Source organism: Meles meles, chromosome 4 (genome assembly GCF_922984935.1).
Source record: "Meles meles chromosome 4, mMelMel3.1 paternal haplotype, whole genome shotgun sequence".
NCBI lineage: Eukaryota > Metazoa > Chordata > Mammalia > Carnivora > Mustelidae > Meles > Meles meles.
In genome coordinates this window covers 111,316,026-111,331,171 of record NC_060069.1, presented here as the reverse complement: position 1 = coordinate 111,331,171, position 15,146 = coordinate 111,316,026, and positions in this window count along the sequence as shown.

Genomic DNA, 15,146 nt, shown 5'->3' with positions numbered 1-15,146 from the left:
TAAGGTAACTGAGACAGAAGATAGAATTAGTGATCTGGAAGACAAACATATAGAGAGAAAGGATCAGGAGGAAGCCTGGAACAAACAGCTTAGAAGCTACGAAAACAGAATCAGGGAAATAAATGATGCCATGAAATGTTCCAACGTCAGAATTATTGGAATCCCTGAAGGGGAGGAGAAAGAAAGAAGTCTAGAAGATATAGGGAACAAATTCGCCATGAAAATTTTTCCAATCTCGCGAATGGAACCAGCGTTCATGTACTAGAGGCAAAACGGTTTCCCCCCAAGATGATAGATTCTCGAAAGTCCTCGAGACACCTAGTAGCAAGAATGAAGAATTATAATTGTAGGCAGGCACTTCGAAGGCAGCTAGGACAAAGAAGCTCCTTATGTACAGAGGAAAGCCCATCAGAATAACGTCAGACCTGTCCACAGAAATCTGCCAAGCCAGAAAGGGCTGGCAAGATATATTCAGGGTACTAAATGAGAAAAACATGCAGCCAAGAATACTTTATCCAGCAAGACTGACATTCAAAATGGATGGAGAGATAAAGAGTTGCCAAGACCGGCAAGGCTTAAAAGAGTATGCAACCACCAAGCCGACCCTGCAGGAAATATTAAGAGGGGTTCTATAAAAGAGGAAAAACCCTAAGAATATCATTGAACAGAAATATAGAGACAATCTACAGAGAGAAAGACTTCATAGGTAACATGATGTCAATAAAAACGTATCTATCAATAATCACTCTCAATGTGAATGGCCTAAATGTGCCCATAAAACGACACAGAGTTGCAGATTAGATAAAACGACAGGACCCATCCATATGCTGTCTACAAGAGACCCATTTTGAACCTAAGGATACACCCAGACTGAAAGTGAAGGGATGGAGAAGCATCTTTCATGCCAATGGGCCTCAAAAGAAGGCTGGGGTAGCAATTCTCATATCAGATAAATTAGATATTAAACTAAAGACTGTAGTCAGAGATACAGAAGGACACTACATAATTCTTAAAGGGACTATCCACCAAGATGATCTAACAATTGTAAATATCTATGCCCCCAATATGGGAGCAGCCAATTACATAAGAAAACTATTAATCAAGATAAAGAGTCATATTGATATGAATACATTAATAGTAGGAGATCTTAACATGCCTCTCTCAGTAATAGATAGATCCTCCAAGCAGAAAATCAATAAAGAAACAAGAGCATTGAATGATACATTGGATCAGATGGACCTCATAGACATATACAGAACATTCCACCCTAAAACAACAGAATATTCATTCTTCTCAAGTGCACATGGAACCTTCTCCAGAATAGACCATATACTTGGTCACAAAGCAGGACAAAAATGATACCAAAAGATTGAGATTATTTCCTGCATATTCTCAGATCACAATGCTTTGAAACTGAAGCTCAATCACAAGGAAAAGTTCGGAAGGAACTCAAACACCTTTCAAAGACCACCTTGCTTAAGAATGCTTGGATCAACCAGGAGATCAAAGAAGAACTTAAACAATTCATGGAAACTAATGAGAATGAAGAAACTTCAGTCCAAAACCTATGAGATACAGCAAAGGTGGTCCTAAGGGGGAAATACATAGCCATTTAAGCCTCACCTCAAAAAAACTGAAAAATCCAGAATACATCCACTGTCTCTATCCTTAAAGAACTGGAGAATCAACAACAAATCAAACCAACTCCACACATAAGAAGGGAAATAATCAAGATTAGAGCAGAGATCAATGAGGTAGAAACTAGAGATACGGTAGAACGTATCAATGAAACTAGAAGCTGGTTCTTTGAAAGAATCAATAAGATCGATAAACCATTGGCCACACTAATCCAAAAGAAAGGAGAGAAAGCTCAAATTAATAAAATTATGAATGAAAAGGGAGAGATCACAACTAACACCAAGGAAATAGAAACAACCATCAGAAGTTATTATCAACGGTTAAATGCAGAGAAAGCTTTAAATTCAACAGTTCATCCTTGTACCTAAGTCTTGTGGTCCAGCTGGAACAGCCAAACAAGCAGGGAGAAGATCTTCCAAGTTCACAGCCTCTTAGACATTCTAGACCTTCTAGGCCTTCTCTACTGTTACTTCTAAAGCAACCTACTTTAGGCAGTATTTTTTGTATAATTCATAAATCTCTAATCAAGGACAAGACTAATAGAGTCATAAATCTGAATTTTCAACTCTCCTTCACATGAATAATTGCCAGCTCATTAAGGAATATCCCAACATAATAAAAATAAGTTCTGCATAAAACAAAACAAAACAAAACAAAACAAAAACAGTTAAATGCAAATAAGTTAAGCAACCTAGATGAAATGGATGCATTCCTGGAAAACTATAAACTCCCAAAATTGAACCAGGAAGAAATTGACAACCTGAATAGACTGATATCTAGTAACGAGATTGAAACAGTGATCAAAAAACCTCCCAAAAAACAAGAGCCCAGGACCTGACGGATTCCCTGAAGAAATCTACCAAACTTTCAAAGAAGAAATAACACCTATTCTCCTGAAGCTGTTTCAAAAAATTGAAGCAGAAGGAAAACTTCCAGACTCTTTTTATGCAGCCAGCATTACTCTGATCCCCAAACCAGGCAAAGACCACACCAAAAAGGAGAACTTCAGACCAATATCACTGATGAATATGGATGCTAAGATTCTCAACAAGATCCTCGCAAACAGGATGCCACAGCACATTAATTTGTTTATTTATTTGACAGACAGAGATCACAAGTAGGCAGAGAGGCAGGCAGGCAGAGACAGAGGGAAGCAAAGCAGGCTCCTTGCTGAGCAGAGAGCCTGATGCAGGGCTTGATCCCAGGACCCTGAGATCATGACCTGAGCCGAAGACAGAGGCTTTAACCCACTGAGCCACCCAGGCGCCCCTATACATTATTTTTTAAAACATGATGATATAGCTAGGTGTAGAGATTTTTTTTTTCCTCATTCCAATCCTACTTGGCATTTATCAAGATGTTAACCTCATAACTCAAGCCGTTCTCTACATCTGGAAAATTCTCAGTCATTACCTCTTCAAAGAGTATCCGTCTATCATTTTCTTTCTTCACTAATTTTTGAAGTTATTATTCACATGTTGAACTTTATGGGTCTATCCTCTATTATTTAAATTTTATTTGATATTTTTCAACTCATCTGGTACTTTTCAATAATGTAATCTTTTACTTTACCACTCTGCTCTTCAACTGAGTATAATATGGTATATAATCCCTTAAGAAAAACATTGACTCCAGAGCTAGAATTTCTACCTATAAAACAATCAACAACTTACCTAAATTCTCTGTTTCTTCCTTTTAAAATGAAAGCAATTATAGTACCTACTTTGTGGCATTATTCTGAGTTAATATTTATCAAATATTTATACATACCTATTCCCTTCCTTTCTTCTATGTATGTACATAGTCTAGACTTTCAACTTCTCATAACTGGATTATTCTGATTATTTTCCATTGCATCCCTTGGTGGAAAAAAGGAATTTCCTCTAAAATTCACCTTCATCTTATATATTATTGCCACATACATGTTATTAATTTTGCACATAATCCAACTATGTGCCAGATTTTAAAAAGAAATCCAGGACTAAGTTATTTTCTCACAATAAAGTCTGCATGTGACATAGAGAACCCTCCATTAGTTAGACTTATTTCTTTTTTTTTTTTTAAGATTTTATTTATTTATTTGACAGAGAGAGGTCACAAGTAGACAGAGAGGCAGGCAGAGAGAGATGGGGAAGCAGGCTCGCCGCTGAGCAGAGAGCCCAATGCGGACTCCATCCCAGGACCCTGAGATCATGACCTGAGCCGAAGGCAGCGGCTTAACCCACTGAGCCACCCAGGCGCCCCTAGACTTATTTCTTGATTTATATTTTCTTTATATCTCCACCCAACACTTCACTTAGATGAATGTTTCTACTCAAGTCCAACAAACATGTCATATACCACGTTTTTCTTATTCATTAATTCAATCATTTAATTATGTATGTGACCACTATTTATGATTTCATATTTAATTAAATCTGTTGTACACACAAAAATGAGTAAGTCATGATTTTTGCTGTATTCTGAAGTCAAAGAAATGAAACCATGTAAATAATTTCACTATAAAGTGATATGTACTGTAATGAAGGTTTTATAACTCTGCCTATAGTCTAAAACAAGCTTACATTTCTTTTTAATAATGAATTTTTTCATACATACAAAAAGTACAGATAGTGATATAACAAATGCCCTTTTAACTACCACTTTGAATTAGCAAGTGTTAATATTATGGTATATGTGTTTCAGATCTTATCATTCTATAATCAAATTAGTTTGGTCCATTTGTCAGGTCATTAGAAATAGCCACCATTATAATTCACAAAGACATTATTTTTTTTTAACATGTGCTATTGCAAGATATGGAACAACATCTTCATAATTTAGCCAATTCCCTATAGTACAGCTGAGTCCCAGTGTAAGTAATAATGACACTTTTTGTAAAAGTTTGGTAATAGCTAAGACCATATAAATAATCTCCTTTAGGTTGGCTATGACTCTTTTATACCTAAGAAATTTCCAAGGTTAAATGGCTCCTTATGTATACTTCATCTTCTAATCTTCTAAGACCTGTTACATTTCTTTTTTTTTCTCAATAACTAAACCCTACCATAATGACTGATATAATGAATTTATTTCCTTCAGAAGAGAATTCCTTTTCTCTCTCCCAATAATGTATTCTGCCTCCAATGAGCCTGACATAAGGCTTAACTATTAAATAATAAAATCATATGTGCCTGGGATTTGGGATGATTCAATTTCAAATAATATCATATTGGTTTTTCACCATCTTTTCTTTAGTAAAATATGAAATAAAGATTAAGCCTTAATATCCTACCTGTTCTTAGTTCAGTGTTTTGTTTTGTTTTTACCAATATCCTCTTAGCAATTTTCTGATCCCAAAACACAAACTCTAGACACTTACATCCATTTATTTACATATATTAAAATGGTGGAAACCATAAAAATAAAACAACAGAAGGGAGGGGGTAGGAAGATGGGGTAACTGGGTGATGGGTATTGAGGGCACGTGTTATGACAAGCAGTGGGTGTTATCTACAACTAATGAATCATTGAACACTACATCAAAAGGTAATGATGTACTATATATTGACTAACTGAGCATAATAATAATAATAATAATAATAAAATGTAGCAGGGGCCAAAAAGCCAGTTTTGTGGGGGAAAAAGATAAATAAATAAAGCAACACATTTTAGGCAAAGTATCTCTCAAATCAAAATCTCTCTCAAAATCTCAAATCAAATCTAAAAATCAAAATATGGTATAAGTTTATTTCCCAAATAGAATATTGAATTACTCAATCTAATGCATTCATATTTACTAGGTTGAACCATATGAAATTAAGATATGTATTTTCAATTTATTTTTCTCTTAATGTAAATGTGATGATAGGTTAGTCAGTTTGACTGGACTAAGGGATGCCCAGATTAAAAAATATTTCTGGATATGTGGGTAAGGATGTTTCCAGATGAGGTTAGTATAAGAATCAGTGGACTCAATAAAGTAGATTACCCTTTCCAATATGGTGAGCATCATACAATCTGTTGAGGACCAGAATAGAACAAAATGGTAGAGGAAGGAGAAAGTCACACATTTTGCTTCTTGCCTTACTGCTGAGTTGGAACATTGGTCTCCTCCTAACCTTTTTTTTTTTTTTTAAGATTTTATTTATTTATTTGACAGAGAGAGAGATCACAGGTAGGCAGAGAGGTAGGCAGAGAGAGGGGAGGAAGCAGGCTCCCTGCCGAGCAGAGAGTCCAATGCGGGGCTCGATCCCAGGACCCTGAGATCATGACCTGAGCCGAAGGCAGCAGCTTAATCCACTAAGCCACCCAGGTGCCCCTCCTCCTAACCTTTAACTGAGATTTAGACCATCAGCAATCTTGGTTTTCAGGACTTAGAATTTAGACAGGAATAATACCTTAGCTTTCCTGGGTCTACAGCTTGCAGAATATATTATATATTATAATATATAATATTACATCTCTCTCTCTATCTCTCTCTCTCCCATCCCCCTTAGTTCTGTTTTTTCTGGAGAACCTTGACTAATATAGTTTAGTCTCTTTAGAGACTAAAGCCATAAATCTAGGGTTTCTAGGTAAGGATTTAAAACTAAATGTTTTGAGTGAAAGCACCCAAGACATACACATGACAAGAAACTGGAAAAACTGCATATATGAAAAATATATATATATATAATGTACCAAATTTATTATGTAAAATAAATTTATATAGTCACATTAATATATGAAAACTTGAATGTAATATAGAAGATGGCAATATAATAAAGAAAAAGGGACAAACATGTTAAGATTATATATTCATAAACATAAAAAAATCACTAACCTAAGGAACTTAACAATATAAACTTGATAGATACAAAGCAGAAATGATATAATTATACAGAAAAAATTTAAAATTCATGAGCACTGTTGACACTTTTAATGTGCTAGTCTCAGAAGCATTTATGCTTCAAGAAGACCAAATTTTGAAATGAGCTTGAGTGCTCGCTTTGGCAGCACATATACTAAATTGAAATGAGCTTGAGATATATGGAAATCATCATTAATAATTCTATAATAAGTAAGATATATTAAGAATTTATGCTGTAGCAAGTACAGATCAACAAAATCACTTTTAAAGATTAATTGTTTAGGCATACTTACCAAAAGACTGATAAGGAGCAAAACAGAATATGTAAGTAAAAAACCCAAACATCAATGCACACATAATACAAGAAACAAAACCTTAAAGTCGTTATAATATAATGTAGATAACTATGCCACTCATTCTGAAAGTGTAGACTAAATGACCAATTATTGAAGAAAAATGTGTTTTCAAATTGTTTAGGAAGAAAAAAAAACATGTCATGATCCCAGCGTCCTGGGATCGAGTCCCACATTGGGCTCCTTGCTCAGCGGGGAGCCTGCTTCTCCCTCTGACTCTGCCTGCCACTCTGTCTGCCTGTGATCCCTCTCTCCCTCTCTCTCTCTCTCTCTCTGACAAATAAAAAAATTAAAAAATTTTAAAAAAGAAAAAAACAATAAAAACATGAATTTAGGAATGACCATAATGATTATGAAATGGCTATTAAAATTAGAAAAAAAAGTTCCTTATAACTCTTGTGAGAGACTCCAAACTCAAATTATTTTACCCAAATTTTATGAAAATCCAAACATCTTAATCAATGTAAAAAAACTGAGATATGTATGCACCTCAACTTATGAGGTCTGAATTATAGTGGTTCGAATGGTATCCTTCTTAAAATCCCATGACCACTTGGAACCTTAGAATGTGGACCTATTTGGAAACAGGGTCTTTGTAGATGTAATTCGGTAATATTAAGTCATATTGGATTAGGATAAGCCCTAATGCAATGACTAGCGTCTTTATAAAGAGAGAGGTACATTCAGGACAGAGCCAGCACAGACACACAGAGGGAAGAAGGCGATAGGGTAATGGAGGCAGAGATTGTAGTGGTGCAGCTACACACCATGAGCATAGGATTTCCAGCAACCACCAGAAGCTAGGAAGGGAGCAAAAGGATATTTTTCCAAGAGTCTTCAGAGGAAACATGTCTGTGCTCACACCTTGATTCTAGATTTTAACCTCCAGAAGTGTAATGGAATACATTTCTGTTGTTTTAAGCCACCCTGATTGTGGTCATGTTTTTATGGCAGTCATGGGAAACAAGGAAGTGGCAGGAGCAAAGCTATGATTCTAAACCAAGGTAAGGATAAAATGAAAAAAAAAATTTGCCAATCTTATATTCCCAGATTTAAAAATCTTTCTGAAGAATCAGTTGATGCTAGAACAATGTGTATGTTAGGGGTGCCAATTCCCTGACACACAATAGAAAATCCTCACATAACTTTTGACTCCCCAGGCACTTAACTACTAATCACCTACTGTTGACTAGAAGGCTGACTAATGTAACAGAAAGGGTCAATGAATATACATTTTGTATGTTATATGTGTTATATACTGTGTACTTACACAAAGTAAGCTACAAAAAATTATTAAGAAAATCATAGAGAAGAACAAATACAATTACAGTACTGTACTGTATTTATCAAAAACAAAAACAAAAAAACAATAGCATATAAAGTGGACCCTTGCAGTCCAAACCCATGTTGTACAAGGGTTAACTGTGTTAACAAATTAAGTCCATCATGTATTTGAAACTTTATGACCAAATGGAAATGAGGCAAAAAGTTAATCAACAAATATTGGTTACCACAAAGACAGACCGAGGGACAAAAATTGAAGTGGCCATCTCAACAATTGTGGAGGAATAATTCCCTAAAATCCAACATTTATTTACAATTTTAAAAAGCAAATCCTTTAGCAAAATAAAATAAGAAGAAAAATTGTTAGCCACATAAAGCATAACTACCAAAAACTCACAGCATAACACTTAAAGATTTAAGTATATTGTCAATAATTCCAGGAACAAATCAAGAAACCTTTCACATCACAATCATTTAACACTAGATGGTATGGCCAATGCAAGATGTCTACAAAAGAAATAAGAGCTATATCAACTGGGGTAGGGGAGAACACAAAGTTGTCTTATTTGCAAAGAACAGAATTTTCTAAGGAGCAAATTGTCTCTCACAACGTCCTCTCGGGAAATCAAAGAAAACCTATTTGTAACATTAAAACATTAAGCTAGAATTGCTGAATATAAATTGAAAGCACAAAAATTACTAACATTCATATAAAAAGAACATGGAAAATGGGATATTTTTAAAGGATACCATTAACAATAGCCAGAAACTAACCTTTTCAGAGTTTCTTGTAATAAACTAAAGAGATGCCTGAATGGCTCACTCAGAATACACTACAGAAATCTGTCAGAACCTATTGAATACTGTAAAAAATATTGTCCATAGACATAGAAGAACACCTAAATATTGAGAGATACTAGACTCACACATATAAAAAATTACAATATTATAAAATGTAATAGTGCTTTACAGCCATGATAAAAACCACTATAATTTCAATAATAATCATGAGTATTTTTCACAGAAATCAAGAAATCACTGTAAGTTAATATACAAGTATAAAGATATAATTCTTTTTTTTTAAGATTTTATTTATTTATTTGACAGAGAGAGATCACAGTAGGCAGAGAGGCAGTCAGAGATAGTGAGAGGGAAGCAGGCTCCCTGCCAAGCAGAGAGCCCGATGCGGGACTCGATCCCAGGACCCTGAGATCATGACCTGAGCCGAAGGCAGCGGCTTAAACCACTGAGCCACCCAGGAGCCCCTAAAGATATAATTCTTAAGGAAAGAAGAGCAGGACAGGTAAACTGTTCTTATCATATGTAACCACATTTGTAACACTATACAGTTTAAAAAATAATGGTTACTAGTACAGAATTAGATATGTAGATCAAGAGAACAGAACAGAAAAGAACATCTAGAAAGAGACATAAATGTTTAGAAACATAATTTTTTAAAAAAACTCTATAAATAAAACTGAAAGACAGAGAGTAGAAGATATTTGTAACCCTAAAACTGTGAAAATGGTAAAAACCAGACCATACCAAGAGGAAAAGAATAAACATTTTATTGAAGATAACCTATTTTCGAACAGTATGTATAGAAAATAAGTTCAATCTAACAAAGAGAGGCAGAATAAAATAACTCATTCACACCTAAAAAGACAAAAATTAAATTTCTCATAGCAATTATCTAGAAAGATTGAAGGAAATTGGGCTTTGCATACACCTGTCGTAATATAAACTTTTAGAATATTTTTGGAAAACATTTTTGCCAAATTAAAAAATATATAAATCTGAAATATATTTAGGGTCACCTGGGTAGCTCACCCAGTCAAGTGGCTAACTCTTCATTTCAGTTTAGGTCATGATCTCAGGGTCCTGGGATGGGGACCTGCATCCAGCTCTGCATTCAGGGGAATTTGCTTAAGGATTCTCTCTCCCCCTCTGCCCCTCCTCCATCTATCTCTCTAAAATAAATAAGTCTTTATATATATATATATATATATATATATATATATATATATATTCACACACACATATGCATACACACATACATACATACACACTTTATCCATTTGTCAGAGAGATAGAGAGAAAGCACACACAGTGGGAACAGCAGACAGAGGGAGAGGCAGGCTTCCAATGAGCAGGTAGCCTGATGCTAGACTTGATCCCAGGACCTGGGGATCATGACCTGAACCAAATGCAGATGTTTAACTGACTGAGCCAGCCAGGCATCACTAAAATAAATAAATAAGTCTTCAAAAAGTATTTATCTGGTAATTCTACTTCTAGGAAGAAATTTTCTTTTTTATATATTTATTTATTCATTTTCATCTATATGCAATTTAGTTAATATACACTGTATTATTAGTTTCAGGGGTAGAATTTAGTGATTCTTCAGTTGCATATAACACCAAGGGATCATTCCATCAAGTGGCCTCCTTAATGCACATCACTCAATTATCCCAATTATCCCATTCCATCCCTCCCCTTCAGCAACCCTCAGTTTGTTTCCTAGAGTTAAGAGTCTTTTATAGTTTCCCTCTCTCTCTGTTTTCATCTTATTTTATTTTTCCTTCCCTTCCCCAATGTTCATCTGTTTTGCTTCTTGAATTCCACATATGAGTGATACCACATGGTATTTGTCTTTCTCTGACCGATTTATTTTGCTTAGCATAATACCCTCTAGTTCCATCCACATCACTGCAAATGGCAAGATTTCATTCTTTTTGATGGGTGAGTTAGTATTCCATTGTATATATATGCCACATCTTCTTTACCCATTCATCTGTCAATGGACATATAGGGTCTTTCAGTATTTTGACTGTTGTGGACATTGCTGCTATAAACATTGGGGTACATGTGCCCCTTTAAGTCACTATGTTTGTAAGAGACACTTTCATATGTGGAAATGTGCATGTGTTAATATCAGAATCAATCTTAGAATATAAAACTAAATATATGGAAATGATGGAATACATATTACATGACAGTTAAAATGAAGGCACTGTATTTTAATAGATTGCATTTTTATGTATCAAATATATATGTGTGTATATATATATTTAAAGATTTTACTTATTTATTTGACAGAGACACAGTGAGAGGGAACACAAGCAGGGCATGTGGGAGAAGGAGAAGCAGGCTTCCTGCAGAGCAGGGAGCCCAATGCGGGGCCCCATTCCATGACCATGGGATCATTGACCTGAGCCAGAGGCAGACACTTAACACATGAGCCACCCAGGTGCCCCAAAGAAAATGCATTTTTAAACTCAGTGTTGAATGAGTAAAGGGCATTGAATAACAATGCACACAATTTGATATGTCTGTAAATTTTAAAGTGATAATATTTTTATAAGTCTTACATATATATCTCATAGAAAAAACATATCAAACATGGATTAAACATGTAATTCCACTTGACAGTAATGGTTTCTCCCAGTGAGGGAAAATGTTATAAGATTGTATTGAAAGGAAGTAAGGGATAAGTTGAATTCCTACATAAATTGAAAAAGTATTCTCAAGTTTTTTTTTATGTTCTTTCCTCTCCATAGATATTTTTAAATTTTTTTCATATTACACTTTTTGTTTTTTATATACTTTTAAAGTCTTCTCTAATTTATCTGATTTTAAACATATTTCCCTCAGTTGACTCTTCATTTGATACTGTGACACATTTATATTTTTTATCATCTCTCTTTGATTTCATTTTAATTTTCTCCTGTGAGTTTTTCAATCTCCTTGAGTATACATAGTTAATGTTATTGAATTTTCTTTTCTATTTTCTTTTAGGTTTTTTAATTTAAGTCTTTATTGAATTTCATCTTAAAATATCAGGAGAGAAAAATAAAACCTAGGATAATTTTCAAATTAGTCACACCCCAGGGCTTACATTCATAAACTTTGAGAAAAAATGCTTCATATAAAACATTTAAGTTATATCCTAAAGAAATAGACAGAAAGTGTATAAAAATTGATAATGCAAGTGTCCCTTCCAATAAGAAGTGAGATACTTGATTGAAGTTTACTCTTCCTTGGCACAGGTGTATATAATACAGATCCCTATAGACTACTTTTTTCCAAAATCTTCATATATAAATTAGGACATTCCTTTATGTAGTGCAATAGAAATATAAAGGCTCCCAAATTATATTCTATTGACTAATTTACATTTTTATTTTGAATAATTCTAGGAATATACTTTTTTCATAAATTTCAAGGTAATTATACACAATCCTTTTCCTGAATTGTTTTGTTTTGTTTTGTTTTTTTAAGCCCATGGATTTATTTCCTGTGTCCAAATATCTGCATGACATCTTTCTCTTACTCACTGCATTGAAAACTGTAGCATAAAAGTAAAAACTATATTTTTTGATGATTCACGATATATTTTTTCTCAATATGACTGATTTTAGTATATTTTCAAAGTGTATGTTTTAGTGTAATTTCAAAGAATATGATTAACTCATTAAACATACTATCAATAAAATAGAGCCATTATTTAATCTTGGGTTCTGGCAAAACATCAAAATAATTAACTACTTAAGCCAAAAATCAAATAAAACTACCAGTCCTTTGTTTTCATTTACCAAAATTTCTTCAAAACTTTTATGAAAATCCCTTGCACTTTCCCATTTAGGCTCCTAATTTTTTTTTTTCAAATTTCCTTTAAAACATAAGGTGCTCTCTTGGCTTTTCTCCCTCTATTTCTCTGGAATGTCCCCTAAAATAAAATCTAGGGTGTTATTTCAGAACAGAAATTATAGTACTCTCTCAAAATAATTCTGCTATATCTTAATTTTTTATGAATCCTTACGCTTTCCACAATGCACCTATGCTGAGCATGTCACATAACATTGAGGCACATGATATTTACGTAACTCAAACATAGATTTGTTTCTTTGAAGAAGATGTTCTTTAATGTTGTATCCTAGTCAGAAACACCATTACCTTAGCTCTAGGTGATACCTATGAAATTCTACTCACTTTCTCACTTTAAAATTTTCCCTTCTCTCCAGCACTCACAAGTAATAATCCTGACTCCTATTCTCTGGTTTTACCATTAAAAATAATTGTCTTTCTTCTATGGCATGCATGTAGTATGTCCTACCTTTCTACTAAAATACATGTTTCTAATCTTCACACTACATAATCCATAATTTATAAGGAGCTCACTTTTTTGATACCAGAATCCATGGAATCCAATGTTATTTATGATATCTAACACACCATTTATGCATATTCCTTTCTAAAAGCATCAATCAGAGAAGAAATAAAAATACTACAAAGGTTTCAAAGACTTTTGATCCATAAGGAAGACGTTGAAGTTTGGCTTGTCATTGATTTCTATACAAATCAACAAAACACTGATTGTGTTCTATAACAGTGATGAGCCTGTAGCCCTTTAGCCTTGTGTTTCTGATGTATAGTCTCCACATTACTGGCAGACCTATCTTTCTAAAACAGAAGTGTTATTGTGCCAGTGCTTAAAAGGCATGCATATGCCAACAAAATATTTCAAATATCTATTTTATTTTTCCTCTTATTTTATGCCTTTTTTTTTTTTTACCAGTTTGCCTAGACTGGTATTTTTGTAATCATAAATTGCACTTACTCTAACTTGTATATCCCTCTTAGAACATACTAATTACTTCTAAAATTCTGTGGTCCTTGAATATTCAATATGTCATGTCAGGATCTCAAGTATTTCTTTATATGATTTTAGGATGTATTCTTAAAGGCATCCCTAAAATACCACATAGAAATTAAGTCAATACTGTCAAATTATAGGATCTGGTCATGACCACAGTTAATTCACTCTATGTATAAAATAGTATCACCACTGAAAATTCTCTCCATAGAGTACAGTAACATAGTTCTATTTCTGTCAAGATCTCTTTTTTTGTGACTGGCACAGAGTACGGTTGAACAAAGAACCAAATTAATGAATGGAGTGGAATGGAGTGAATACATGGAAGGGTGTGAAGTACATGACATGATGTTTCTTTCTGCAAAAACCCCAATTCACTTGCTACAAGAAGATGTTCATTTACTTTGTATCATTCTGACCACGCAGAATTTTCCAGCTTTCTCTTCTTTCTCTGTTTTTGGTTCCTTTTTTTCAAATGTTGTGATATAAAGGAAAAAATAATTAAAATGATGCAAGTGACTTCAAGCTTTCATGGTTCATGTATGTGATTAAAATATGGCACAGAACCTACATAAGGAGTAGCAGAAGTATACAACATTGGGATGTTAAAGCTCAGCTGGGGAAGGCCAGGGAATGCTTCACAGAGAAAGGTATCATCAAGATGTTCCCAGGCAGTTCTGAAAGAGGAGGTATTCAATGTGGACCAAAAGAGCATGTGCAATGGACTGGAAGGGGGACTCATTCAGTGACTACATCAGTTCTGAACTGCTAGAACCAAAGACGGCAGTTACGAAATAAGGGGAGGATAGGCTCCAGAGATGACAATGTGCCAGCTCATAAAGAAATGAAAGAGATTCAGTGTTACTTTATAGGTAATTAGGTAATTTTCCAAGCATGGAGAGACATTATTAGCTTTATATTTTAGAAGATAACTCAAGGAGAAGTACACATGATGGAATGGAGAGTGGAGAGTTTGAATGCAGATTACTCAGATTGGACATGGTAAAAGCTTGAACAAAGTGGGGTAACTGAAACCAGCTGACTAAATTTTGAGAACTGTGTATAAATAAATACAAGAGGATACTGAGAAGAAAGCATAGATATTGTGATGTGTTTTATCTGTAATCACATAAGTGGTAGTTTTACTAATAACTTCAAAATAAAAAAAGAAGCAAAAATGAGGGGCACCTGGGTGGCTTAGTGGGTTAAAGCCTCTGCCTTCGGCTCAGGTCACGATCCCAGAGTCCGGGATCAAGCCCCACATCGGGCTCTCTGCTCCACAGGGAGCCTGCTTCCTCCTCTCTCTGCCTGCCTCTCTGCCTGGTTGTGATCTCTGTCTGTCAAATAAATAAAATATTTTTTAAAAAAAGAAGCAAAAATGAGA